Raw genomic sequence first — 24,364 nt, 5'->3', positions numbered from 1 at the left:
AAGATAAAAAGTTGGAATCCTAGGATGTAGACATTAGGTTTTTATTTATATGAAATGAAAATTCTGCACAGGATACTTTTGCTGTTCTGAACTTAATGAAAAATCTGGAGAAAACCAACTGTGGTTTACTGTGCCCGATACCTTATTATCTTTTTAAAAAATTGCTTTTATACAGGGTACAAGAGCATTGCACTGGACATAAAGCTTAACTGTGTTTATCTGATTATTTTAAATCTTTCAGTGTCTTACTAGTAGTTTACATTTTGATATTTAGTTCTTTACAGTTGAACATGACTCATACATTTTATGGGTGATTAAGACAGGTTATGTTTCTTATTCCTGTAAGGGTCTTGGTGCTTCGACCCTCGAGGGACCATCTTTGTCATTTTCTTCAGGTGCCTTTTTTCTTATCATTTGTATCTTTTCCTTCTGTTCTCTTTCCAGCTTTCGGGAAGTGCACCATTGGTGGTGGCACCCTTGCCCTCAAAGGTATTGTTTGCTTTAGGTTGTTAGCTTAATCTACATCTGAATTTAGCCTTTCATAAAATCTTTATTACAGATGAAATTTAGCTGAGAATATTTACACATGAGTCTCTGAGGTTTGGACATGAAGGGATTTTTTATATAGATTGAATTTGTTGGGGCCAGGGATTTAGCTCAGTGGTTTCGCCACCTGCTGCTCAAGCGCAAGGACCTGAGTTTGATCCCCGGTACCAAAAAAAAAAGATTGAATTTGTTAGAAGTTTACATAGCTCTAACAGAGAGATCCTAACATCCAGTGGTTCATATTGGGAGAGTTATTCCAAAACAGGTAGGTGGCTCTGCTCTGAAAAGCAATTCAGGGATCCAGGTCCTTTTGTTTTTTTGGGGATGGGGCATTTCTTGGGATGTTCCTTTGTGAAACTGGCCCAACTCCACTGTATCTCCCTCCTCCCTTATAAGTAGGAAAAGAAAGTGCCAAAGTGGCTTGTGAGTTGCACATACCCCATTGGTCCATTACTCACATGGCCACGCCCCACTGTAGAGTTTAGGATAGATTGTTGACTTGGGGAATGAGTTATCAAATGTTATCCCTTAATGGTTTGGTGTTCATATGCTTGATCTGGTTAGGGCAGTTGACCAGAACGTGGCTCATGTGCTACTAAGTCCTGTTTCAAAATTATGCCACCCAAATAGGGACTGCACTCTTTACCTTGACTTGGATTACAAAGAAACCCCAAACAAGGACAACATGGGATGTCCCGAGTGACTACTGTGTGCCGCCTGCTGTGTGTAAGAATCAGTGGTCAACTCTCAGGAGACCCTTTGCAGGCCCTTTGGGATTAACTACACCAGCGCAGGAAGCCTTTAGATGTCTGCAATTGGCCTCCATTTAGCAGGGAGCTCCGTCTCTCCTGAGGGAGCCAGTTCCATTTTCAGGCTGCTTTCATTGTCTGAAAAATTTCATATGTTGAGCCTAAATCAAGTTCTCCTGTGACACAATGCCTACTCAGTCCTGTTTCTACCTTTGGGAGTCATAAAGTGTAGGTTGAAGTTCATGTGACAGCACTTGGCATATGTAAGGGAGTTCCGTGGGTGTCTTTTCCCACACTCCACAGTGATAACCCCTGTTGCTTACTGAATGCTCTCCGGGTTCATCACAGAGACGAACATGTCGATTGTTGATTGATTATCAACAATATGATGTGTGAGACCAGTGTAATTTTTCTGGAATGGGAAATTCACTATTAAAATAATAGTTAAGAAAGACTTTCTTAACTTTGAGAAACATTAGATAAATTAAAGATTAGGAGAATGCCTAGAAGTTTCTAGAATTAGGTGTTAAGTCCAAGAGGTGGGATAGCACTGCTACGAAAGACCCCAGGATTGCACTATTAGAGTTGGAGTCCTCACCTGGCTGTGTGATACTGCGCAGGTCATTGGATCTCTTTGAGCCTCAGCTTCAGCTCTGTAGCTGAACCCACCTTGTGGGGTTGTTGGGAGGATCAGGTGAAGGACTTCATGTAGGGTGCCTTTGCTATGTTGTTGGCACACAGCAGGCAGCCAGGAAATGGTAATTATTATTATTTGGAAACAGAAAAGGTAAAATGTGAAAACTGTTTTGAAGGAAGAAACATCAAGACTTTTCAGAGTTAAGATGAGCAAATAAAATAATACGAAATAGGGAGATAGATCTTCCTCAAGTGAGAAAGGGGATTGAGGTGGAGGGAGCAGTGAGGAAGGGGAGGAGAAAACGAATAAAGCTGTGTTATGCACAGGCGCCAACTCCACACAAGGAATCTAAAATGATGGGCTGCAAGCGTGTACTAATAAAAAGGAAAAAGAAGTAAAAAATAATTCTGAAGAGTTTGTCTATGGAGGGCTTTAGGCACAGTGTTACCTGTGAGACACAGCGAACTGTCCGTTAGCTGTTAGCTGCAGCCTGGCTGGTGGAGGTGGTCACCCTCTGGGGCATCTGTTCGAGGTCTTTGCAGCTATAGGAATTGGTTGTCATGGTTTTTCTCTGATTTCTCAAACATTACAAAGAAAAAGCCCAGAAAATTGGAGTTGTTTTAGATAGTCATTGCCATTGAAAAAGAAAGCTTTCCGTTCCTTCCAAGAAAATTTTGTAACCATTCAACCATATTGGTACCTGTTACACTCTCTGCTTCTTTTTCTTTTTTTTTGGTACTGGGGAGAGAACTTGGGACCTTGCACTTGCAAGGCAGGCACCGGAATCACTGAGCTAAATCCCGGGCCCCACACTCTCTGCTTCTTGACAAACAACTGTACAGTCTTTACTGAAGGGTCGAGTTTGTTCAAAGGTGGTTTCCAACTTCCTCAAATTGTAGAGGAAAGGCATGAAGTGTATGTGCATTTATTGTAATTCCATTTAGTTTGGCAAATGATTTTTAAGTACTTGTATATTTTACACTGTGCTGTGCTCAGCTTTGATCATTCATCTGAATGAAAAGTGTGTCATGTTTTTCTTCTTTGCTTCAAGTTGATTGAAATTTTAGAAAAGCTCCCATAATCCTCACCTGCCACTCTCTCAGCCATAAGGGACACTTAAAACTTAGTAAAAGTGTCCAAGAACCTCCTTGTTAATTTAGCTGAAGCATTTTCATCTTACAACTAACTCAATTGCAGTTTTGAATTTTGCTTTTTATTGAACAAAAGGCCTCTTCCAACTAATGACTTCGGACTCCTTTCCTCGCTCTGAATTATAGACATTTTGGTAAAATGTGTGGCTATATGCAAAAATGTGAACGAAAACTTAGGTATTAAAAAAATCATGTTGACTCAGGCTCAGGTTTTCAGCATGTTTAAGATTCTATTTTTCTTGTTAGCTGTAAAGTCCACAAAAGCCAAATCTCTTCAGACTGCTTGGTTTTGTGGTCCTTCCAAGCACAGCATCTGAGGTGCTGTAAAGACAGAGGCCTTAGATAAATAATGATTGATCTTAAAATAAATCCTTAGAGTTAGGAGTGAACCATAAAATTGGCAGCCATCACTCAGCTTATTATACGTAATAACGTGGTTAAGGGCAATGCCATCTCTCTTTGTGTCCCGCAGCCTTTTTAACCGAGGCTGTTGAGAATCGAGGTGCCTCTGGTCTGTTGTCCGAGGCCTCCCCCTGCCTACCCCTGCAGCTGGCCCACAATGAATCATTCCCCTTTGCTGTGCCGATGGCTTGCTGGCCTGGATTAATGTCCTCCGCCCTCAGGTGGCTCACTTACCCTCTCAGAAACTTCAGTCCCCGGGAGACAGCTTGGGCAGGCAAAAGGACACACAGTCTCATCATTGCTACTTACTAACTGTGCTTGAAAATGTTTCTGAGCTTGTTTCTTCTTTGGTACAATGAAAGCGTAACGCCTGTCCTGTGATTTTGCATGAAGCTTTGGGATAAAGAATGCAGTGTGACTGTGGAGAAATAGTTTTTGAGGTGTCTTTGAGGTGAAAAGAAGAAGACTCTGAGATCCATTTACCTAACAGCTCCTCCTATAAAAATACTGCCCATTGGCCAGCACTGCGAAGGCTGTGATTCTGTAAGGTTTCACGGCAGGGCTCATGTACTCAGCTGGTAGTTGTGGGCAGTGTTTCCTCCCGATGGCCCCTCACTGAGCCTCAGGGCAGTGTATTAGCGTTATTGCCTATGAATATCTCTTAGCCAGGTGTGGTGTAAATATTCAGTCAGGTCACCTTCAGTTGTCTGAAGAAGCCGGGCCTGTAGTGGCTTAAGTTCATGTGTGCCCTTCTGTCGCTAACCTGTACCTCTTCCCGTGAGATGACTAACATGAAGACAGTGCAATTGGTAATTCTGTCTAAAGGACTTTCTCAGTTCTGATGGGTTTTGACTCTCATTCAGATGTTGAAAATTGTGTTGATATTAAGTCATACGTATGCCAGAGTGAGGAGAATGTGGGTTTGTCTCTCATTAGTCAATATTTTATATTAAATCTATAAATAAATGCTTAATATCTCTGTTGTGGAGCCAAGGGCATTGAAATTCAACTCTGCTAACAGCCTACTTGGCAGCTCAAATCAATCTCTTTTTCGTGGAGTACGCTTTTTGGCAAAATTGCTTATAATGACTGATCACTCACTTACATGTTCATTGATGGTTCTAATATTTGTGACGAGATTGTTTTGCAATATAGTGATTCAAAGTTGACAGAAATACTCCATACCCAATATATTAAGACTATTATCCCAGATAAAAAATAAGTGCTGTAACAGAGATACATGTCTGAGCTCCAAAAATGTGTGCTTAAAAATGCTGAATGAACGAATACTGTATACTCAGTACCATATAATTGCCGCGTTTCCCTGGAAATAAGACCTACCTGGAAAACAGACTCTGGCATGATTTTAGAAGAGATGTCTCTTGAAAATGAGCCCTGAGTATTTCCAAGTCCCTGTATCTTCTTTGCTTCTTGTTCTTCATCTCATCAATAGCACTGCCACCCAGTTCCTGTTGCCAGCCATCTGGATGCCACCATTGGTCCTCCTGTCATATGGACTCTGTCCCCATGTTCTCTGGGTTCTACCTCCTGAGTAGTTCTCCTTGCTACTCTGGTCCAGCCTACTTCTTCTTTTTGTTGTTGTTTTTTTTTTTTGAGGCACGGTCTCCCTTTGTAATTCAGGCTGTCCCTGAACTCACAATGTAGCCCAAGCTGGCCTCGAACTTGCAGTGATTCTCCTGCCTCAGCCTCCCGAGTGCTGGGATTACAGGCGTGCGCCGCCACACCCAGCTGGTCCAGCCTACTTCTGTGCTTGGCCTCTATCACCACAGCATCTTCCTGACTGGTCCTTCTGCTTCCCGCCACTTTCTTTTTCTTAACCCATTGTCTGGAATAACAGCTTGAGTGTTGCTCCTCAGTGGCAGAAGTTACAGCACCATTTCCCTGCTTAAAACTCTTTGATGACTTCTCACCCCCTAGGACTGTGTCCATCCTGAGTGCTGATTCTGTAGGAAGGCACAGTGCCCCGCCTGTAGCTGCTCACCATGGGTTAACTATTCTCATTTTTCTCAATGTCCTTCTCAGAAAGTGGCACTGTTGAGAGGCGAGAGATGTTTTCAGGAACGTTACAAAAGGAGGGATTGGAGAGCAGAGAGGTTCAAGCTAACAGGAGGATATCCTATAATGCAGGTTCTGGCAACTAACTGGGTATCATAATGGATTGAAGAAGGTATTCAATCCATTAAACTTTTGAAAAATAATTTTGGTGTTGCTTTTGAAAAACAGTTCATTGTAGCACTCAAAAAAGGGCTTTGTTGAATCTAAAGTTTATCATTTCCTGAGATATGATCTAGATTAGAAAAGTCACCAGATACTCACTTTTCAAGATTTACATTGTTTTCTGACCTGCCCCCAGTGGGCACGGCGCTGTTGTTAGGTGTCGAGCTGGCTGCAGAATTTCCTTAAATTGTGATTTTCAGTCAGTGGAATATGATGAGTCATAGGGAATGGAGCTGTGTTTTCTGTTTTAGCTTTCTGATCTTTATCTTTTTTTTTTTTTTTTTTTGGTTCTGGGGATTGAACTCAGGACCTTGTGCTTTCGAGGCAGGCGAGGCACCACTGAGCTAAATCCCCAGCCCTGATCTTTATCTTTACATGGCCAAAAATCTATGTTCCCTACTCTTGCAAATTAGCACATGTGTCTTTTTATAAAGGAGGAGATAGAATTTAATATTATGTCATTATTATTTGGGTTCACAGATCTATTATCATTAGTTTGGAGTAAATAGATCTTGTGAAAAGAGTCAGTATTTCACTCATGCTCCTATTAACTCTGCTTTGTTTTTTCCCTCTTACAACTGCTATCAGACAGCTTTGGAGTAGTATAGTGCTACCCAGAGGACCCCTACACTGTTGAGATGTTTTGATGATCAGGATCACTTTGAGTTCAAACTTTAAGTTTTACTGACAGTAGAAAAGCACAGAGAATTGTATTTATTTTCTTTGTGCTTTTAAATTGAATTCAAAGTTTTAATTTTTTGATATTTCAGTATATTTAAGTAGAATTATTATCTCTCAGAATTTAGAAAAATTTTATTCTTGGATAATTGTAATTAAAAATCAAAAGCATGGATTTTGAAAAAACATTCTGTAATGATAATTTGGAAAGTTAGATCAAATCTTTTAAAAATGACAGAATCAAGGGTTACTCTATAAAACTATCTGTGTAGCCAGGGGAAGTGCTCTCGTATGGGAGAAAACTGATGGCTGTGATCAGTTTCATAACTGTATACATAACCCTGTAGTCGATTATTCTAATCACTGCCATTTGGGTAAAAGCAGATACTGAAGCTTTTATGTCCCCTTAAGAAGCACATCAAGAACAAATGAAAGCAGAGTGTCTTTAACTGTCCTAAAACAATTCCATAAATGGTTACTGCTTTCTTTCAAAAGTTAGGAATCCTAGTAAACCCGTAACAGTCCTTTCCATGAACTGCCTGCTGATTGTGTAATTCCGTGCCATGTAGCACAGAGCATGACTTCTGCTGCGAGTGTTAGTGTGTGCTTACCAAACAGAAGAGGCAGAACCAGTAAGTCCACCATTAGCAGAGCCCTGGAGGTGGGGAGGCCAGACAGAATACGGGATGCATACACTTGTGTTTTCAACAAACAGTCCCTAGTTTTTAGTGTAAATATGTGCTAGGAAGTGTTACTCATTATTTGTCTAAAGTTCAAATTTAACTGTGTATCCTGTATTTTTATTTGTTAGCTCTGGCAACCGTGGCTGTAAGTGATTAGGTAGAATATAAATAACAGTAAAGGGACCAATTTTACTAGTGGAGCAGAATATTCTCCTAAAGCTCTTCCAGAATCAAATGAAGACTATCTTGATCAGCCAGCTGTTAGGTCAGATCTGGAGCTGGGACCTGAACCCAGGACCTCATCCTCAAAGGCATGCTTTCCTCGCCACCTCTCACACCCTGGTGCTTGTGTTTAGTCAAAGCCAAAGTAATCCTGATAGCTCACACTATTGTACCCCGTACTGTTTTAAAGTTTTGCATCATTAAAATCATCAAAAGACATTTTTTACTTTAAGAACTTAGCTTAGTTAATACAGAGATTTTTTTTTGCTTTGCTAAAATTAAGTATTTTTGACTTGGAAATTTTTGAAGAACATGTAGATTTTTTGTCATTCTATTTTAAGTGGTGTTCATTCATTTAATTAAATGTTTTTGTTTGCTGCATGGTTAATAGTGATTTGCTTTTAATTTTCTTGTTAAGACTGAATGGCTTCGCCGGTGTCATGCCATCCGGGAAGGAGTGTGCTTTGTGGACACACTTGCGCCCCCTGTCGGTCCTGCCCTGTCTCTGTGGCCATCAGTCATCCGCCGCTCTTTGGATGCCTGTGGGAACTGTTTCTTTCCCAGGACTTCTAGTGGTTCCCTTACGACTTCACTCCCATTAATAATTAGGTAGTTGTTACATATGAACTCTTACAGTAATTCATGACCTGCATTCATTCATTTATACACATAGATGCATAAAATTGAAGTAACAGAAAACCCTTGAAACTGGAATCTCTCAAATGTAAAGATGAAAACATCACTTCCTCGCTGGGTTAGAAATGCACTCTTGAGAAAGGTTGAAATGGCTTTGATTTTTAAAGGCATCTTTCCATCTTTTCTGCTCTAGTAGATGCTCTCCTCATAGGAACAGCCAATAATACCAGCCTAGAACATTCAAGAGTATAAAAGTAGCTGGGCATGGTGACACCTGCCTGCAATCCCAGCCCTCTAGGAGGCTGAGGCAGGAGGATTGGAAGTTCCAGCTCAGGCTGAGTAACTAGTGACATGGAAAGACTTCATCACAAAATAAAAAATAAAAAAGAGGGCTAGGAATGTAGCTCAGTCCCTGGGCTTTGGGTTCAATCTTCAGTACTGGGGAAAAAACAAAAACAAAAACAGAAGGAACACTTTGATTAAGAAAATTCAGCTAATAGGAGTGATTTAGAAAGAAGGCAAGGGTATATTTACTAATTAATTAAACATACTGATAGTTGACTTTAGAAATAAATGGATTTCAGTTTGTCCTGTAATCTACATTTTTTTTTTAATTTGGGAAGAAAAAAACCCATTGAAAGAATCTAATGAGATCCTAGTGAATGGCATGAAAAAGTATCAAGTACCATGATACATTTAAAAAATATTTACCACTGTTTCTGGTCTGTAACTTCAAATGTTCTTGAAATTTCTCACAATGGTAATTATGTAATCGATTTTAAAGTCGTCTGAATTTTATATTAAAATTATGAAATTTGTAGGAAAATAAATGGGTACACTGAAGGCCATTTGAAAATTGTGATAAAATGTAAATAACATAAAATTTATCATTTTAACTTTTTTCTTTTTTTACAGTACTGGGGATGGAACACAGGGCCTTTTCACTGAGTTATTATATCCCTAGCCCTTTTTATTTGGAAACAGGGTCTTGCTAAGTCTCTAAGTTGTCCAGGCTGGACTTGAACTTGTGATCCTCCTGCCTTAGGCTCTCAGGTTGTGGGATTATAGGTGTGCTCCACACCTGGATCATCCTAACCATTTCAAGTGTACACTTTAGTGGCATTAAGCACTGTCACGCTGTCGTTCAGCCAATCCCACTGTACATCTCCATGTAGATTGTTATCATTTCACACTGAAACTCTGTATTCATTAAGTAACTCCACTTTGGCCAATGATGACTAGACCACAGAAGAAGAAAGAAAAAAAAAATAACTGCACTTATTTTAATCATTCCACATGGAACAAAGCTTTGCATAACTCATCTTATCTGCCTGCCTACCTCATCTCTGGCAGTTTCCCACTTCTGTCTCCATGAATTTGTGAAGGTCATTTTTAGTGGTGCTAAAACCAGTACCCACTATTAAATGGGCAGTATGATAAAGTGGGGAAAATGCAACCGGAGTCAAACCCTTTCTGCCATTTTCCAGTTTGCAATCAGTTTCTCACCTCTGAGAGAGAACTAGAAATTTATCGTGCTACTGGGAGGATGAGATGCGATGTGTAAAGCACATGGCTGACAACAGGCACTGAGTAAATGATATTATTTTAAATATAGAATATTCTCCAAATATAAGCTCATTTTTTCTGTTAGACAAACTTTTAATGGTTTCTGTAGGAGCCAGTGAACCTACTAGAGGTTAGGAGCAGGTCATTGTGAATTCAAATCTACCTATTTCCCAAGTTGGTCTGCAATATGTTACAAATGAAATTTTTTTTTTACCTTGGAATGTAGAAATTATAAATATTGCATTTTATAAACTCAAGTTTAAACAGTGGTTTGGTATCTCTACAGAAACGATTATTTTCCCCCTTGCTATTGCCAAAAGAAAACTAGTGATTTAACTTGTGAATTTAATTTTTGGCCAGTGTTTTTTTTTTTTAAACATTTTCTAATTTTCCTATTCAAATTAGCTTATTTGTATGTTTACAAATGTTCATGTTATTTCATCACATTCACTGTTACTTCCACCCTAGAGTATAAAGAAGAAATAATACGAAATTTGACTTAAGTTTGCCTAATTTTTCTTGGCTCTGGTTGAAGGTTTTCTGTATTCTATGAATCAAAGAGTATGTTAAACCACCCAAATAAACAAGTTGTGCAAATTAGTTAAATTCCTATGTTGACTTTCATATTTAATTATTTTGACTTATCTATTGAAAAAGGATTTACCGAGCACTTTCTTACAGTCAGGTGTTAGGGATTAGTTTCTGTGAGGGATTTGAAAGAGTCCATATCACGGTGTCTTTCCTGAAGGAATTCCGGCCCCTTGGTGCAGAGCTTGCCTGTGCCTGAAATGTAAGGCTACAGCCCTTTGTGCGCTGGGGCAGGAGCTCCAGGAGCCCGGTGGTGAGTTAGGCGGTGGCTGTGTTGTGTGTGACATAAGGGTGGGACAGACACATTTAATGGGGTCCTGAGTCTCAGGACAAAAGACAGGAGTGCTACTGAACATAAAAGGTACTGTACACAGACAGTAATGAGGACAAGTAGCGTGATGGCACAATTTACAACTCTTGCTCCTTAAACAAGAAGTGTATTTTAAATGTTTGAGAAAGTGACCAAGTATAATGATAGTTCTCAGTTGCTGTGTCTTTCTGTTTTCTCTACCTGCTCAGCTTTGTTCTCAAAATCACTGGGTTCTTAAAGCTAGAAGAACAACAGGACTATATTGGAATTGTGTATCAGTCACTTTTCTGTCTCTGGGGCAGAATTCCCAACACCTGTGACTTGAAGTAGAGGTTTGTTTTGGCTCCTGGTTTCAGAGAGTTCCTTCTGTGGTCCAGTCCATGGCTCCAAGGCAGGAAGGGAATGCTGGAAGGATGTGGTGGAGGGGAAGCAGAGAGGAGGAGCCAGGGACTAGAATATACCCTTCCTGGCCACACCCCCAGTCACCACCTCCACCCAGGCCCCACCTCCAAATGGTACATTCAGCTATGAATTTATCGGTGCACTAACCCACTGAGGAGGAGAGCGTGTCCATGATCCAGTCACCCCAAAACCCTGTTCCTAGCTACACGAGACTTTTGGGGGGCATCCAGATCTAAGCCATAACATCAAGTTGTGGAGCTCAGTCAACTTCAGGCCACATATCTTCACCACTTCCTTCAGATGGATGAATGCCAAAGGTCCAGCTTGGCTGCACTAAGGATGGAAATTGAAGACTGAGGCACAGAGAGCCAAGACTGGGAGGGGCTGGTGGAAAGGATGCCACAATGTCTGGAGGATGCGCACTGGATGAACTGAGTGGATGGCTGGTTAAGTACACAGAGCGCAACAGTGCTAGGCAAAATGAGGTTTCCGGAAAAGTTGTAGGACTTTATTCCAAAAGCGATGGCAGTCCTTAATTATCAGGAATCATTTGGTCTGTATTGGAAGTGGAGGAAGACATGGATCTAGCCAGAATATCCTGCCACTTACATTGCCAGGGAAGGAAAACAGTAGCAGTGTTTCTGTTCCAGAGTGGAGGCTCCGTTTTCCAATTCTATTTTTCGAGTACTGCTATAATACTTGTTTATTTTTAAGAACAAAAGTCATTCATAAATTGAGTTCACCTGTTTGCTAATTTTGAATTTGTGTGTGACGTGTAAGGTTTCTTTCCTCCATAGCTGAAATAGATAGGTTGAGTTAAGGATGAACACACCTAGCATCCGCCCTGAGTGTGACAGAGGCAGCGAGGTTCTGAAGAAGCCCACACTGAGCTGTGAATTCTTTTGGATTCCAATGGTCCAGGTGGTGCTAGTCGATCATCTCAAGAGGACGGTATGACCGACTGCCCCTTGCCTTCCTCACTTAGATAGGAGGGTCCCTGGCAGTCTGCTTTTGCTTCTCCAAAAAAGGCACATAAACCAGTCAATCAACTAAACACTCATCAGACATCTAATAGTTTTCATTGCTAATATTTATGTTTTACTCCATAGTGGCTGAAAAATGTAGAGTGGTTATTTCCTTAGTTTCAGCGTTAGAGAAGGATGAAGCTGGGATTTTCAAGAAACATGACCGTCTGACTTGAAAAGCATCAGATCACAAAGAACGTGCAACCTACTTTCAGTTTCTTTTAGCAAAAAAGTCATGGATTGAAAAAGTCTTAAAGGCCGTCCACGTATGCTGAGTCCTTTGCACCATTAGGATACAGGCTTGGGAACACTGGAGGAAGCACAGGCATGGATGTCGTAGGCATATGTTGGTTTTTAAGGGGTGGGCATCAGTGGGATGTTATAGTATTGGTCCTGCTCTCCACGGGCAGGGGAGCCAGCAGGGAGGAACCGCCTGGTCCTACCCAGGCTTGTCGAGGGTTATGAGTCAGACAGTGGCCATCATGCTGACACACGGTAGGCCCAGTGGTTCCAGGCCACCTGAGTCATGCCAGATTCTCTCCCAATTCACTGGAAGAGGCCCATTTGACCGTTCTCTTAGGACCCTATTTTATCTTGAAACTGTAAAGAGGAACACCTCACTTACTGTGGACACATTTCAGTGGGAAAGGTACTTCTGGGGGTGCCCACTCTATTTGGTTTTTGAGTCCCTGATGTTGTCAGCTTTTATAAAGAAGAATTTAATACCACATTATTTCTTCTCACATCAAAGTTTGAAAAGCAGTGTTCTCAATTCTACCTAAAACCTTAAAAAAAAAGCATTTCACAAGACTTTTATTTGTTATCTCCCTGTCAACTGTGTACAGAGTGGTTTTATAAAAACTTTGAAAACACTCTTTAGAAATATTCCAGACCCACATTCATGTCAAACTTACGCTCTTAAGTAATAATTCTAAGAAGCCATTTTAATCTGCAGTGCAAGAAAAGTGTTTGATGGAATAAAACATCATTTAAAGAAACAAGTTTTATTTTTTATTTCTCCAGAGAGTCCTTAAAGCCAGTTAGACTATTCAGGAAAATTACCCATACATTCTTTTCTTAAAGACTACATGAGTATGTTCCAAATCTGTCTTTACATTTCTCTTGTGGTTTTAACCTTGGGAGAGCACAACTAGAAATACCCATTAGAGATGAATTCTAGGAAAATAAATGTAAACAGAAATTCAGACTGAATTTGTTTTTCTTCTCTATGAGAACTGTTTAAACCTGGCAGTGTAAAGCTGTTCCCTTGTGTACAGAGTAGTATGGCAGAAAGTGCAAGGTCGCCTCTAAAAACAAGAGGCTCTGGGTTTCCAAGGAAAGAATGTATCTTAAGAAGGGTAAATGAAATAGTTGGCTGTAGAGGAAGGGAAATTTCCTTATTTCACCTTGGAACTTGGCAGGATTTCTGAAGCAGGGCTTGAAAAAGAAAAGCAATGAAAGATGGCTGCTTCCTCTTCTCTGGCAGCTCTTTTGCACTCAGACTACTTTCCCCACATCTGCCAGTCAGGGACTTCATCTTCAGAGGCTTTGTAAAGCTGTGTTGATCAAAATACAAATAGTCTCCTCTTTGGTGAGGCAGTAATTCCGGTACTGTCAGTTTTCCAAGTCTGTCTACACAAACCACAGGAGACTTGATAGACTCGTCTGAATTTGAGTGTTTTCACGGCCCGTTCCCTTCCACAGAAGCCCACCTTGTCAGGATGCCTGGCTTTTGGTGCTGTGGGATGGGAAGACTGAGGTACGAGAGGTTTGGGCTCAGCTATTTTGTTTCACCCAAGTCTTGAGGGATGGGCAGATCTGACTCTCAGCACTACCCTTGGTGCGACGGACAGGATGAGTAAACTCTCCCGAGATGTGTGCCCAGGAAGGACAGGGCAGAGGTCATGTCCAGGCTGTGGATATTACAGTGTTGTGTGGCGCAGTGATCGTCATGTGTGAAGCCCAGGGACCAGAATGTGCTGCCTTGCTTCTGGAGCTGTTGGCTCGATTTTATAAGCTGGAGGAGATGCTCTGCTGCTTCACCACTTGAATAAACAGATGTGATAATCTTTTTTGGGGCGATAATGGAATAAGCTGCCCACTACTGCCACAGAAATAGATTTCAAAATTTGATTAAAATAAGAAAGAAACTCCTATAAAGTAGTTCGATGTCAGCATCTCAGGGATAACGTGTTTTTTGGGGTTTTTTTTTGGTACCGGGGATCGAACTCGGGACCTTACACTTGTGAGGCAGGCGGCGGAACCACTGAGCTAAATCCCCGGCCCTAAGGAATAATGTTTTGTAAATGAATACTTTCTTTAAAGGACAGCTTTAGGTTTACTGAAAATGTGAGCAGAAAGTATGTAGAATTCCCTTGTACCCCTTACCCCCTTTCCCAATTTCTCTTATAATTAATATCTTACACTGATGTGGTACGTTTGTAATAACAGATGAGCCAATATCAGTACATTACTAATTGAAGTCCATAGTCTACTCCGAAGTTCACTCTGTTGTTGTTGTTTTGAGACAGGGCCTCGCTATGTAGTTCAGACTAGTCTTTAACCCACTATGAAGCCCAGGCTGGCCTCGAACTCCATTGATCCCCCTGCCTTGCTTCCTGAGTGCTGGGATCACAGGTGTGCACCAGCACGCCTGGCCTGAAATTCACTTTTTGTTGTCCATTCTGTGGGTTTGGACAAATGTATAATGACATATATACAGCATTGTAGTATCATACTGAAATAGCTTCACTTCCCTAAAAGTCCCCTGTGCATTGTCTGTCTTTTTCTTTCCTTCCTCCAAGCCTCTGGTTGCTGCTGTGTTTTTTTTTCAAATGTCTACATAGTTTTGCCTTTTTCCAGAATGACATATAGTTGGAATTGTACAATGTAGCCTTTTCAAACTGCTTTCTTTCACTTCGCAATTTGCATTTAATATTCCTCCATGTCTTTTTGTGGCATAATAGTTTATTCATCTCTTTTTATCACTGAATAACATCCCATTATGTAGATGTACTACATACAGGTTGTTTATCCACTATATGCTGAGAGACATCTTGGACACTTCTCAATGAAGAAAACTGCTGTGAACATTTGTGCGGACACAGTTTGTAATTCATTTGGGTAAATACCAAGAAGCGTAGCTGCTGGATCAAATGGTGAGGATATATTTAGTTTGTAAGAAACTTTAAGGATAACTTTTCCTCTGAATTCTTATTGATTTGAAGGAAAAGCAAAAAAAGCAGACATGGTGTTGCTTTTGCGAACCGTGAGCTTCCTGATTGACTGGGAAGATGGTGTGTTGCTAAGTGCATTAGCGCAGCCCTGTTGGAGACCCATGGGACAGCTTGCTCTTCCCCCTGGGGAGGAGCCATCTAGAATGCTAAGGCACGTGTTATTAAAATAGCTTGGGGGTAGTGAACCGTACTGAACCCAGGAGGTACCGTTTGGCCTCATGGGAGCTGAGACTGCCCTGGGAAACTCTTGTTCAATTTTTTTTTTTTTTTGAGACAGGTTCTCACTGTGTAGTTCTGGCTGGCCTGGAGCTCAAGGTGATCTTCCTGCCTCTGGCTCCCAAATGCTGGGGGTATAGGCATGTGTCACCATGCCTGGCCACTTTTGTTGGTTAACAGCATAGCTAAATCCCCCCCACATCTTCACCTTTTCTTTTATCTTTCTTCAGTCTTTTCACTGTAACTGTAGCCTACCTGTCCCCTGAATGCATCCCCAGTGGTCATTTTTATCCCCTCCTGCTCATCCAATGTCTATCTCAGCCTTCATGTTAATGACCTCACATATGTCTGGTCTTCTCGACATGAATGATAACTGTCCACGTTCCATCTCAGCACCTCTGGACACTGTCGCTCCAGGAAGTTCGTAGTCTGTGGAAACTAATGTTCCACCTTCAGAATTGCAAGCTCCGAGTCTCTCATATCTGTGCACCGTCCCTCACTGTTAATGGCCCTGCACTTCACCGGTGACCTGTTGTGGTCCCTGCTTTCTCAGGGCCTCTGTCTTCTTCCAGCCCATTAGCTCCTGCGCCCTCCCTCATTCCATCTCTGCCTTCCCGGCACTGCCACACTCTTTCTTGACTCTAGTTTTCTCTCTTGATGGAGAGAGGTGTGAGCGGAGCCTTTTCATTTCACACACACATGCACACGCACGTGTGCACACCCAGGTGACAGTCAACACTGAGCTGTATGTGCTAAACACTAAGGAAACAGGAACTCAGCTGAATGTGTTTCATCCTAGCATTCAGGGCGCCCTGTGATTTCGCTTTAACGTAAATATCCATATCTATACTCCATTTCTCGTTGTAGGCTTCTCTCTCCCTGCCAGGCTGTCTTTCTTTTCCCACGTTAGCTTATTTATCCGTGTGTTTACCTGGGGCGAGGTGGGGGGGAGACCCCGTCGTAAGTGGCGGCTCCGATGGACCGGGCACGTCCTGGGAGTTGTGTATAGGGAAGGACTCCGAGCGGGGCATCAGGATGAGCTCAGCGAGGGGTCACAGTGGCCAGCAGGGCCTGGGGCGCTGGGAAGGGCCATCCGCCCGCCGGCGTGGTCGGGTGTTTGCCACACACCTCTCCTCCCACTGCGCCTCCTGCCTCCCTCAGGGCTCAGGTCAGTTGCTAATCAAAGTGACCTTGTCGTCACCGCTGCACAGGCCTCTTTTCTGTAGACTGCCGCATCACTCTGGACGTCCCCCGCGTGAAGACAGTGTGCCGTGGGCGCGCGTGCTCCTTTTCTTAGGTGTAATGTTTCCCTAAAGGTGCAAGCGGCTCCCAGTTTGCCTACATTGCTGTGTACGATGTCTTATCCATAGTATAAGCAGTGTTCAGTAAATATTTGTTAGGTAATGAGAGAGAAAGTTCATGCTTTTCTTCTCCATTCCATTAGATTGAAAGTTTATTCCCTAAGGATGGAAAATAAATCTTCCGATACCAACTTCTCTATTGCACTGTCCTGTGAAGGCTGAGCTCAGACTAGTCTTTTGAGAATGAGGTGCCTAGGAGGCTAATGAGAGGGACCAAATTTGGAGGGCGGAAGCGGGGACTGAGCTGGGGCACAGGGTGATCATGACGGAAGCACATAGAAGGTCACAAAGAGAATCCCAAGCACAGACGGAGCACCCCGCGTGCAGCTTTGTGGGTGCAGGGTGGCCAAGATGACAGCGCAGGGGCGCCCGACCCACTCAGCCTCTGCCCCTTCCTGCCTTCTGGTGCTGTGAGTTAGTCTGACGGACAATGTTGTGACTTTGGTGTCACGGCATCATGTTGGTTGCATTCTTTTACCTGTCCTCTAGCCCTCAGCACAATACTTGTGAGCTGGACCCATGACTATGTGTGAAGCAAGTGCGTTTATCTTTATAGTCTTAGTATTCCTTTGAGTAAATATCCCATATTGTGCATTTTAAACAATCCATTAATACTGTGGCTGGAGTTTGAAAGACTAAGTATAAAAATGTCTAAGATTATGTTTGTGTGTGTGTTATTTAAGCTAGTCATCATTTCCATCAATTTAATCTACTCCATGGAAATTATGCCAAGGATTTTTAATATAAGCTCTAAGACCTTATGATTAAACTAAAGTTACTGGATACAGTGATTTCAAAACAGAAGTCCTTTGGAAAGGCTTTTCAGGTAAATATTGTCTGGAAACTCCCAGTTTATTGTGAGTAAACCCTCTGTGCTGTTCACATCGCTTCTTAGATGGTATTCATTAAAACAACCAAGAGTTCTTGGGTTCAGCCGCCTACGGCATGTCCCCTAGGAAGTCATTTAGATGTCATGGACTGTGGTTCATTCAGAAGAACAGAACCAGTGACAGAGATTTCCTGTCAGTACAGGGTGTCTCGATCAGACTTCAGCACTGGATTACTCAGTTTCCTGGCACTGTCACAAACTGCCTGACACAGACTACATAAGAAGTGAAGAGGAGTTTATCTTAGCTCACGGTTCTGGAAGTTCAAGTCTAATATTGTCAGTGGGCTCCAAGATCCCTTGTGAGGAAGCCCTCTCAGAGACCCAGGACCCCCATTAGGGCCACCTCGTTAGGGCCCATGGCTTCTCAGTACTGTTACCATGGGGACTGAGACTTTGCATATGAACCTTTAGGGGCCACTTAATCCCCAAGCCATAGCAAGCATATTGCATTTGATTCATCTCAAGGCAGATATCATGGCATTTTGATGCTGTGTACTTTGGTGCTGTGTATTTAGGTTATGGTAGGTTAATCTGTCCAACCTTAGTGCTGTGTTTTCAGATATGAATCAATGAATATTTTTAGAACATCAGTAAGATTTAAGAAATCAAGATGTAGGAAAGAAAATGACACAAGAGCTCCAGATTCCCACCTTTGAGGATCAGTACATATTTTATTCAGGAGGATGATAAGCCAAAGTTTGCACGATAATGTAAATGTTTTGCACAAGTTTGCTAAGTGTGTTTGGTTGGGGAAGGGTAGGAGAAAAGGCCAGAGAGCCTTTCCCATAAGTAGACTAGGAAGGGAGATAGCAGTTTTGAGCTAGACTTTGAAACTGTGAGAAATGAGATAAATGAACAAAGAAAATGGTTTTAGACATGAAGGGGTGGAAGCCTTGTTCATGGAAGAGCAAGTAAGGGAGCCTGGCGAGAAAAGACAGATTCACTGGTGTGGAATTAGAGGGAATGAGGATGTGGTAGGCCTTTTCTTGGAAATTTCAATTAGTATTCTGGGCAACAGAATGCCAAAGCAGTACTTCTCAGTTGTTTACAACCCAAGTCTCCAGTGATCCATGCACACCCATGCTTATAGCAACACAACTCGTAATAGCTAAATCTTGGAAAGGAACTATATGTCCATCAACAAATGAATGGATCAAAAAAATGTGATATTTATACACAATGGAGTAATACTGTACAATAAAAAAGGATAAATGTGAGTGATTTGTAGGAAAACGAATGCACCTTGAGACCATAATGTTAAACAAAATAAATCAGATGCAGGTTAAATATTACATAATTTCTCTTATATGAGAATTTAGACAACAGAGAGGGTTCCTGGAAGTAGCTCAGATCAGGAAGGGAGGGATCTGGGCCCCTTATTTGCATACCCAGCTTTCACGGCAAGCCTTCTGGAAGATCCCCTGGTTTCGGCCCTCACCCTTACTGAAACAGGCTGCAAGCTGCTACATAAGTGCCACTTTCCAGGAGCTGCTTGGGTTTGGTCTACGAGGGCTCCCTCTTGTGTACTGGATCCTTGTGCTGTAGCACAGGGCCTGTAAAAATACTTTCTTTGATGTTCTTGTAAAAAAGAATAAAAGAGCAAAATAAAAGGCAGATGGTAGGAAACAGGGAGGTAGACTCTTTGTAGATGGAAAGGGGACCTAGGGGTGGAGGGAGAAGAAGGGAAAGGGAGAAAAAAGGATTAAGATGTAGGGCTGGGGATTTAACTCAGTGGTGCTGAAGTGCAAGGTCCTGAGTTCTATACCCATATCCAAAAAAAAAAAAAAAAAGATGTGATATGTATATGCACAACAAAAAATATTGTACACTTGATTTCTAAAAAAAAATTAGCCAAAAGCCCCTCAAGTTTCCTTTAGATAAACATCTGTCATTACTGCTCCATCCTTAAATTCTGAGTACCACTCCCTCATAATACATAGGTGGTGATGTTTTCTACCTCTCCAGCAAGGGTGCCTTTTTGTTGTAGCCATTTGAAGGATTATGTGTCTACATGGCACTTTTTTGTGGTTTATTATTATTATTATTTTGTCTTTTTGAGACAAGGTCTCACTATGTTGCCCAGGCTGGCCTTGAACTCTCTGCAATCTTCTTGCCTCAGCTTCGGGAATGCTGGAATTACAGGCGGCAGCACCATGCTTGGTTCTCTACATGGCCCTTGGAACAGGAATTAAAAGATTAGTTAAGAGGAAACAATCAGGACTGGACAGTTAGATTTATACACAAATCATTATAATTATGAAGACAAGTTATATTTTAAGTGCCTCTGTGTAGATTAGGGAATGGCCAATCAAATGCCCAGGGAAAACTCTTAATAGTGGGAGAGGAGCTGCTATTTGAGTTTCTCCCTGAATGTTGGGATGACCAGAAGTGTAGTTTTTTAGAATAAATTTTATTGTGTATACTTGAAGTTTACAACAAGGTGCTATATAGATAGTAAAATAGATACTAAAATGAAACATTAACATATCTGTTATCTCACATGGTTATATTGTATCAAGGGCAGCTACAATGTACTTATTTAACAATTGAATAGGTTATTATTCAGCCTTTTGTCACAGTATGGGTGGAGCTGGAGAATGTTATGCTGAGTGACATAAGCCAGGCCCAGAAAGAAAAGTGCTACCCAAGATCTCACTACATGTGGGGAAAAAGAGCTCAAATTCACAGAGATAAAGAATGAAACAGTGGGTACCGCAGGGATGGAGAGGGAGTGGGGAGATGTAGGGCAGAGGACTCAGGGAGCAGAAGCATGGGGTGAGCGTGTCTGGAGAGCGGGTGTACAGCGAAGACTGGAACGAGCACCCTGCACCTGGAGAGTGTGTTCAGAAAGCTCAGCGTAGGAACCATTCTGAGTGGGATTCTTTCATACCTGAAAACCCATTTATGGAGGGCCTGCTCTGTGCTGAGTACTGGGGCTGAAAGGGTGAGAAGGTGGAATCCCCTGGACCTCGAGAGGTGGGCAGTTAAATCCAGTAAAGAGCAAAATGTAAAAGACCTGTAAGATGACTAAAATGAAAGCAGAATAGCTCACTTTATGCATGCGTGTGTGTGTGTGTGTGTGTGTGTGTGTGTGTGTGCGCGCGCACATGCGTGCTCGAGCGCGGTGATGGAGGAATGCCTGGCAATTCAGTCACTGCTTCCTAATTTAATTTGCCATGGGTCAGAGGCGAGCAGCGTGAGCACTGGGATAAGTGGGTAGAAGGCGAGGACCAGCACAGGTGTCAGAGCCCAGGGCACCTGGTGGAGGGCAGAGCCCTGCAGGGCAACTCGGGTTCCTCAGGGAAAGGCCTGGGCATTGCCTGCTGTGTGGCAGACGTGAGATTCAGGGTTTCTTTTCCACATTTTCTGGCCATGAAGTAGTGGGGCTGGGTCATGGACCAGTGTGCATTCTTCACTCTGCTTGAATGGTATGTACTTTGAATCTCAAAATAGAACTGCAGTTTATTTTCTCAGGAGTCTCGGTGAAAAATGCTGTATTTCTTAAATATGGTCAGCAAGGACGCGGGGGAGGAGTGCTTGCCTGAGGAGCTTGTGCTTTTCTGCAGGCTCTGCCGTAAATATGTTCCCATTCCCGGCCCGGGGAGATAATCTCATCTTAAACCTGGTCACCCTTCAAGTCACTTTATTTCTTAGTACTTATTTTAGTACTGTAAAAACAAGCGAGTGAGCCAGAAAGTTACAACGATGTAAAATAGAAGAGTGTAGAATGAATACTAGAGCCCCAGGTCCTCAGCACCCCAGAGGCGGACACTGTGAACTGTTCTAGCGGGTCTTTCACATGGTGGATGTTTTTATTTTCGTAGTGAGAATGGCTTTCACTTCACCTCTGGCAGGCAGAAAGGTAGCTGAGATCTCCTGCTGCACAGTCAGAAATGACCTTAACCCCTTTCCAAACAGACTCTGCAGCATGATTCTCAAGAATGGGATTAAGCACCCAAGGGACACGGATATTTGGATCTTGGTGTAGACCATGTCCCTGCTGATGCTGACCTTTGTAGGAACTGGAGTTAATAATTTTCCTCTTCTTGCCAAAACGTGGATATTCTACGTGTTGGCTCCAGCTAGCATTTATGCTGTATCCTGAGTAGCTCGAGGTGGATTCTTCAGCCTCGCAGGCCTCAAACACGGCCCGCTCCCATGTCCAGGCCGAGGGCTGCGCCTTGTGCCAGGTGGGAGCGTTGGCAGCGTCTCTCGTGGAGCAGGCTCTCACCACCCAGCTTCGAACACCTTTGTGGTTTGGTTTGTATTTTGACAGTTGCTAGGTAGCTGGCGTCAGAGTCCAGCTGTGCAATCTAAGACATTTTCCCTACCCAAACCTCTAAAGAGAGCTAAATTAAATAAAACTGTAATCAGATTTTTTAGTGTTGAAGTTATTTGAACTATTTGGGACCCATATCATAAAACAGAGTGGGCAGATTTTGATTAACCCACAAGCGCCCTAAAGTTTACCAGTGAGTTCTAAGTCAGGTGAAACTGGGTTGGCTCCTGGGATCAGGCAGGCGGAGCCCTGGGTTTGGGGACAGGCAGACTCGTGGGCAGGCGGTTGGCACTCGTCCCCCACTGTGTTGTGATTCAAGGAGCCAGGGCCAGAGCCTGGGATATTTGAAGAAAAGTGTACAGAAAATGTAGAAATCCAACTCATCTGGTGAAAGGGAACACTAGGATTTAGAAAGAGGTTTTTGTACAAGGAAAATGAAGGTAGTTTATCTACTGGGATCCTAGCCTAAGAGCTTTGCTTGTTGACTTCTGACGTGTAAATGCACTTTCTCCTGGGGTCAGGATGAGGCTGAGGTGTGTGGGGTGTAAGTGCCACATCATGAGTTAGGGACTCCTGAGGGACGGCTGTGAGAGACCACTGTGAACCAACAAGAGAGGGTGGGAAAATACACGGAACACGTTGCAGACACGTTACCCCAGGGGGCCCTTCAGGGGGCAGATTGGGAAGACAAACTAGACCAGGGGCTTTGGAGACACACGAGGTCAAGGATTTCCCTTCCTAGGAGGGATGCTCAGATCAGCCTGAGGTGTCTGTGTTGCTGCCCGGAGATTGGTTGGATGTTGGCGTCCTCAGGAGACTTTTACTGGGAAAATCGCAGGGAATGAGAGAAGAGAAGGATAAAGAAAGGAAGTAAGGGGAGGGAGCAGTCCTGGGGAGTAGAGAGGAGAGTCTTTTCCCCAACTGCAGCCTGCCATGTGCTCCTGGATGAGGAGGCCCTGGGGTCCCGACATCCTTCACTCCGACTTCCAGCGGGCCCCATCCAGGCGTAGCTCAGGCATCCATGCGTCAAAAGCTGGTGAGGCTGCATTCCCGAGGCCACAGCCTGTAGATTGTGACCCTGGTCTTCCCCTCCCCCTGTCCCCAGGTCAGTGGTGGTGGTGGAGGGGCAGCAGAGGAGGAGCAGAAGGTTTGCAGCACTCTGGGCATGCTGTCCTACGTGTCACTTCAGGGTCACGTCAGAATAATACTAGAAGAGAAAATAGCCTTTTGGGGATCTTAATCTTTGCCTTGAATTTTAAAGGTACATTTACCAATCTATATGATCAAACTGATTTTGAGATGTCCAGTTGACATGCAATAATGGAAATGAAAAATGTATCAGTATTGCCTTTTTTCTGATTACAAAAGAAATACAAACTCAAAGCAAGACATCTGGAGAAATATGAAAGCATGAGTGGTCTTTTCAAATCCCCTCTGAATATTCTTTTTTTGAAATATTCAGTACCGGGGCTTGGCGAGGGATGAGAAGAAACTTGGAGGGAATCAGAGGGCTTAGGGCGTGATCAGGAGGACTGGACACATCTCCTTCCTTCAGCAAGTACAGAACTGGCCGTTCCTCAGCCCATCCCCAGGTGGAGCCTGCACCACGAGGAGGTCTCAATGGATGATTAAAGCAGCAGTAGATGATCACTCGAGCGCAGCCACCATAGCCAGAGGACAAGTTGCAATGCACACACAAGAGGTAACACACACACACACAGGTGCACCTGCATGCACACATACACACGAACTCACACATGTGTGCATGCACATATACGGCAGCCAGGAAGCCTGGCTCAGTTACTTGAGTGAGTAATGTCACCTCCCTGTGGTTTGGCAATCCCTTCATCAGTGTGACAAGATTGAATCAGATTTTCTCTAGGGTTCCCTTTGGCTCTAACCCTTTGTTCTGCAGCACTGCTCTCATTCTCTCCCTCTTTGTCTCACCCCATTCCCTCTTGCCTCGAGGTAGTTAAGCCATTTTCAGTTCAGACAGCATCTTTCCAAACATACAAACTCAGAGAATGCAAGGAAGCCAGATATGGTGGCACACGCTGAGTCTGAGGCAGAAGGATTCCAGGTTCAAACCCAGCCTGGACTTCTTAGTGACTTTGCATGACTTTGCCTCAAAATAAAAAAAGGATATAGCTGTGTGTGAAGGCCCTGGGTTTAATCCCTAGTATCAGGGGGAAAAACAAAAAAGAATGCAGGAGGCCGGGTATTTAGCTCAATGGTTTTGCCTCCTGCTGCGCAAGCGCAAGGATCTGAGTTCAATCCCCGGTACCAAAAAAAAAAAAAAGAATGCAGGGATGCTTTGAGGTGTAGCTCTTTCTTGGGAATCTCAAGTGAGTGATTGCCAGAAGTATAATAAATATGAGCATGTGTTTGTGAGGATACAGAATACATATAGGAGCATACAGATTTTAGTAATACTTACAATGTTTAGTAATACTTGGAGTGAGAAAAATTAGGATTATGTAGTACTTAAAGATAGGGTGGGTTTCGTAAAGAGAACACCTGGAAGCTGTGTGCACACCAGGAGAGTTACTT

At 42.9% G+C, this 24,364-nt stretch overlaps 1 protein-coding gene and 1 long non-coding RNA gene across 6 annotated transcripts in view; both read left to right on the top strand.

Moving 5' to 3' along the window:
- Positions 1–24,364, top strand: part of Plcl1 (phospholipase C like 1 (inactive)) — a 282,823-nt gene that overhangs the window by 10,909 nt on the left and 247,550 nt on the right. The window lies entirely within an intron of this gene.
- LOC101699834 (uncharacterized) overlaps positions 1–24,364 on the top strand; it is a 28,728-nt gene that overhangs the window by 3,958 nt on the left and 406 nt on the right. Inside the window, exons 2-3 of one of the 4 annotated variants that reach the window (XR_002391478.2) lie at positions 445–489; positions 23,277–23,516. The exons of 1 other annotated variant lie outside the window; for it this stretch is intronic. This is a non-coding gene — a long non-coding RNA (uncharacterized LOC101699834). Of the gene's footprint in view, positions 1–444; positions 23,517–24,364 lie in introns of all 4 variants that reach the window. 2 more of the 4 variants (XR_002391479.2, XR_015447089.1) reach the window with 2 other exon arrangements.

This window comes from Heterocephalus glaber, unplaced genomic scaffold, assembly GCF_053883595.1.
Source record: "Heterocephalus glaber isolate CG9 unplaced genomic scaffold, H.glaber_assembly_v1.0 deba00001743, whole genome shotgun sequence".
Classification (NCBI taxonomy): Eukaryota; Metazoa; Chordata; class Mammalia; order Rodentia; family Bathyergidae; genus Heterocephalus; species Heterocephalus glaber.
Note: the sequence above shows the minus strand (reverse complement) of the source record. Positions and strands in the feature narration are given on the sequence as shown.